A 5490-nucleotide genomic window follows, 5' to 3' on the forward strand; every position below is an offset into this window, starting at 1 on the left:
TAGATTTATTCCTAAGTATTTTATCTTCTTGGGGACTATTGTAAATAGTATTGATTTGGTGATTTCCTCTTGGAAGTTCTCTTTGTTGGTGTAGAGGAATCCAACTGATTTTTGTATGTTTATCTTGTATCCTGAAACTTTGTTGAAATCTTCTAATAGTTCCGGTAGTTTTCTTGTGGATTCTTTGGGGTTTTCTGTGTATAAGATCATATCATCTGCAAATAGAGGTACTTTTACTTCTTCCTTACCAATTTGGGTGCCCTTTCTTTTTCTAGCCTAATTGCTCTGGCTAGGCCCTCCAGCACAATGTTGAATAATAGTGGTGATAGAGGGCATCCTTGTCTGGTTCCCATTCTCAAGGGGAATGCTTTCAGACTCTCTCCATTTAGGATGATGTTGACTGTTGGCTTTGTATAAATGCCCTTAATTATGTTGAAGAATTTCCCTCTATTCCTGTTTTGCTGAGAGTTTTTATTATGAATGGGTGTTGGACTTTGTCAGATGTCTTTTCTGCTTGAGTTGATAAGATCATGTGGTTCTTGTCTTTTGTTTTATTTATGTGATGGATTACATTGATTGTTTCTGTAATGTTGAACCATCCCTGCATACCTGGTATAAATCCCACTTGTTCATGGTGAGTTATTTTTTTTGATATGTTGTTGAATTCTATTGAATAGAATTTTGTTGAGGATTTTTGTGCGAATGTTCATGAGGTATACTGGTCCGTAATTTTCTTTTTTTGTGATGTCTTTACCTGGTTTTGGTATCAGGCTTCATAGAACGAATTTGGGAGTATTCCATCCTTTTCTATGGTCTGAAATACCTTTAGTAGTAGTGGTGTTAACTCTTCTTTTAAAGTTTGGTAGAATTCTCCAGTGAAACTGTCTGGGCCAGGGCTTTTTTTTTTTGTTGGGAGTTTTCTAAATTACCTTTTCTATCTCTCCTTTTGTTATAGGTTTATTTAGTTGTTCTACCTCTGTTTGTGTAAGTTTAGGTAGGTAGTGAGTTTCTAGAAACTTGTCCATTTCCTCTAGGTTTTCAAATTTGTTAGAGTACAGTTTTTCGTAGTATTCTGTTATGAGTCTTTTAATTTCAGTTGGGTCTGTTGTCACATCACCCATCTCATTTCTTATACAGGTTATCTGCTTCCTCTCCTGTTTTTCTTTTGTCAGTTTGGCCAGTGGTTTATCAATTTTGTCGGTCCCTCAAGGTGTTTGGATGTGCCTAAGAAGCTTCTGTGGCTTTGCCTTAGTGAAGTTGTGCTGACTCCCCTATACTGTGTGTCTTTCCCTTCACCAAAGTTGACACTTGTCTACTATCTAGTGAGTTCTTCTCCCCATTGTAGTAACTATCAAAGATTTTTTTTTTCTGTTGGTAAACCTTTTCTTGAGTTTTTGTAATAGTGGTCTCATGCAATATTTGTCCTTATGTGACTGACTTATTTCACTCAGCATAATGCACTCCAGATTCATCCCTGTTGTGAGATGTTTCGTGGATTCATCATTGTTACTGTTTCATAGTATTCCATTGTTTGTATGTACCATAATTTATCCATTCATCTGTTGATGGGCACTTAGGTTGTTTCCATCTTTTTGCTATTATGAATAATGCTGCAATGAACGTGGGTGTGTATATGTTTATCACGTGACATCTCTTGTTTTTCTAGGATATATTCCTAGGAGTGGGATTGCTGGATTGTATGGCATTTCTATTTCTAGCTTTTTAAGGAGGTGCCATATCGTTTTCCATAGCTGTTATACCATTTTACATTCTCACTAGTAGTCAGTAAGAGTTCCGATCTCCCTCAACCTCTCCAAGATTTGTTATTTTCTGTTTTTTTGGAATAGTGCCAGTAATGTTGGGGTGAGATGGTATCTCAGTTTTTTTTTTTTTAATTTTATTATACTTTAGGTGGAAGTTTACAGCGCAAATTATTTTGTCATTCAAAAATGTATACTCAAATTGTGACATTGGTTGTAATCCCTGCAATGTGTCAACACTCTCCTCCTTTCCACCTTGGGTTCCCTGTGCCAATTCGTCCAGTTTTCCCGTCACTTCCTGCCTTCTCAGCTTTGCTTTTGAGGACGTGTTGCCCATCTGGCCTAGTATATTTGATTGAACCAAGAAGCACGTTCTTCATGTGCATCAGTTTGTGTCATAGGCCTGTCTAATCTTTGGCTCAAAGGTGGAGTTTGGGAGTGGCCTCAGTTGTTAGTTAGCAGGGTGTCTGGTTGCCATAGTTTCAGAGGTTTCTCCAGTCTCTGTCATACCAGCAAGTCTGGTCTCATCAGAGTTTTGATTTGCCTTTCTCTAATGGCTAATGATCGCATTTCCTCATGGGTCTGTTAGCTGCCAAAATGTGTTCTTTGGTGAAGTGTCAGTTCATTCATATACTTTTCCCATTTTTCACTTGGATTACTTGTCTTTTTGTTGTTGTGGTGTTGAAGTATTCTGTAGATTTTAGAGATTAGACTCTTGTCGGATATGTTGTAGCCAAAAATTTTTTCCCAGTCTGTAGGTTCTCTTTTTACTCTTTTGGTGAAGTCTTTTGATGAGCCTAAGTGTTTAATTTTTAGGAGCGCCCATTTATCAATTTTCTTTTCTGGTGTTTGTGCCACTGTCCCTATTTTTTCTTCCATGATCTTTTATGGTTTTAGGTTTTATATTTAGGCCTTTGATCCATTTTGAGTTAGTTTTTGTGTATGGTGTGAAGTATGGGTCCTGTTTCATTATATTACAGATGGATATCCACTTTTGCCAGCCCCATTTGTTAAAAAGACTATCTTTTCCCCGCTTAATGGACTGGTTTTTTTGTCAAAGATGAGCCGATTATAGGTGGATGGGTTTACATCTGGGCTCTCAATTCTGTTCCATTGGTCTATGTGTCTGTTGTTGTCCCAGTGCCAGGCTGTTCTGACTACCGTGGCTGTATAGTAGGTTCTGAGATGAGGTAGTGTGAGGCCTCCTACTTTGTTCTTTTTCTTCAGTAATGCTTTGCTTCTCCAGGGCCTCTTTCCTTTCTGTATAAAGTAGGTCATTAATTTTCCTATCTTGTTAAAGAATGCTGTTGGTATCTGAATCTGGATTGCATTATATCTGTAGATTGCTTTGGATAGAATTGACATTTTCTCAGTGTTGAGTCTTCCTGTATGTTTTTCCATTTATGTAGGTCTCTTTTTGTTCCTTGCAGTAGCATTTTGTAGTTTTCTTTGTATAGGTCTTTTATGTCCCTGGTTAGATTCATTCCTAAGTATTTTATCTTTTAGGGATTATTATAAATAGTATTGTTTTCCTGATTTCCTTTTCAAAGTTCTCTTTGTTGGTGTATAGGAATCCAACTGATTTGTGTATGTTGATCTTGTATTCTGCTACTTTGCTGAATGTTTCTGTTAATTCCAGTAGTTTTCTTGTGGAATCTTTGGGGTTCTCTATGTATAGTACCTTATCATCTGTGAATAGTGATAGTTTTACTTCTTTCCAATTTGGATGCTCTGTATTTCTTTTTCTTGCCTTATTGATCTAGGTAGGACTTCCAGCACAGTGTTAAACAGGAGTGGTAATAAAGGGCATCCTTATCTTGCCCGTTCCCAGGTGGAATGCTTCTAACTTCTCTTGGTTGAGAGTAATGTTGGCTGTTGGTTTTGTATAGATGTCTTTATTATGCTGTGTTTCCCTTCTATTCCTATTTTATTGAGTTTTTATCAGGACTTTATCAAATGCCTTTTTTGCATCAATTGAGATGATCATGTGATTCTTTTCTTCTATTTATGTGGTGTATTACGTTGATTTGCTAATGGTGAACCATCCTTGCATACCTGGCATGAATCCCACTTGGTCGTGGTTTTTTTTTTTTTTTTTTTTTTAATGATGCTGAATTCTGTTGGCTGAGATTTTGTTGAGGATTTTAGCATCTATATTAATGAAGGATATTGGTCCATAGTTTTGTTTTTTTGTGGTGTCTTTGCCAGGCTTTGGTATCAGGGTTATAATGGCTTTACAGAATGAATTTGGGAGTATTCCTTCCTTTTCTATGCTCTGAAATAGTTTGAGTAGTACTAGTGTGAACTCTTCTCTGAATGTTTGGTAGAATTCTCCAGTGAAGCCATCCAGGTCAGGGCTTCTTTTTGTTGAGAGTTTTTTTTTAAAATTTTTATTATTATTTTTACCTCTTCAACCTCTTCTCTCAGTGATAATCTTTAAAAAAAAAAAAAAAAAAGTAGGATCAGCACCTTCTAACCAAGTACTGCTTCAGAATTCATCGCATTGACTCTAAGTGGTACTGTTAACCGTTACAAGCTAATGAAGACCAGACTTCATAAGTGTGGTATTCAGTTTGTGCAAAGGTCAAATGACATCATAGTAATCTGGAGGCACACTGGCTCTGCACAGTCCAAGATGCAGGAGCAGACTGGCACCATATGTCAGTACAGAGGGTCACAGGTACACCCGAGTCCCACTGCTGCCACAGTCCTCACGCTACTTGTTGTGAGCAGTGACTTAGGTTCAACGAAACAGTCACCAATTCACGTTGTTTTATAGTTTTAGAAAAGCTCTAAGGATAGTTTTATGTTTATATACATTTCAGTAACACTATAATAAAAAGTTATGTGAGAAAAATGTTAAAGGTCCTCTTCATCCTTGTGTTTGAGAAACACTGATTAGGATATTTTGCTTCCCTAAATGCCTTACAGTTTGACTCTTCTACTTAGAGAGCACCATCTAATGATGTGAAAATTTGAGGGGAAAAAAAGCTGCATTCTAATCCAGTTTGGAAGACCAAAACTAGTTGCAATCAGGTAGCTAGACTGAGAGATCAAGTTTTTACCTTCTCACTGTGGTTTAATTTGGGGTTGGTTGATAGAAAGAGTAGTACAAATCCCAAAACACACAGTTGATAGGTAACACTACAAAATTTCCAACTTGTAACTACAGAATCAATTTTAAAACTTCAGCATTTCTTTAAACCTTGTGTTTCACTCACTCAGAAGTGAGAAAGGGAAATTCTTTTGGCCCCAGAAAAAGTATGTTATGTGAGGAAATTGACAAATGAAGAGGATACTTCCACATGAACTGTTTGACATGGCTTCCATGGATTAGAAAATCCAATACAGTGGGACACCAGCTTCTTGATCAGTGTAGTTCAGCGAAGTTTGTCAACGTATCATTACCCCCACCTGCTGATACATGCTATGCTGCAGTGAAACAACTACTTAAATCTGAGAGAAGCAAGACTTTAATGAAGAATGCTACAAGTTATAGACAATAATTCTCATATTTTAAAAAAAGATTACAGAAAACACTTTACTGAATTTTTTTTACTAAAAAGACAGTCTTTAAGGATCCAAGACAGACAGCAAGCACAACACAGTACCAAAAAAAGAAGGGAATGTTGAATTCCAGTGCAAGACACTAACAGAGCACAATTAAGGGAATCAGGCAGAAGCAACCATTTCACAAAGAATGGAATTAGGCATTTATAATTCAGTCAAG

Source organism: Trichechus manatus, unplaced genomic scaffold (genome assembly GCF_000243295.1).
Source record: "Trichechus manatus latirostris isolate Lorelei unplaced genomic scaffold, TriManLat1.0 scaffold00116, whole genome shotgun sequence".
Classification (NCBI taxonomy): Eukaryota; Metazoa; Chordata; class Mammalia; order Sirenia; family Trichechidae; genus Trichechus; species Trichechus manatus.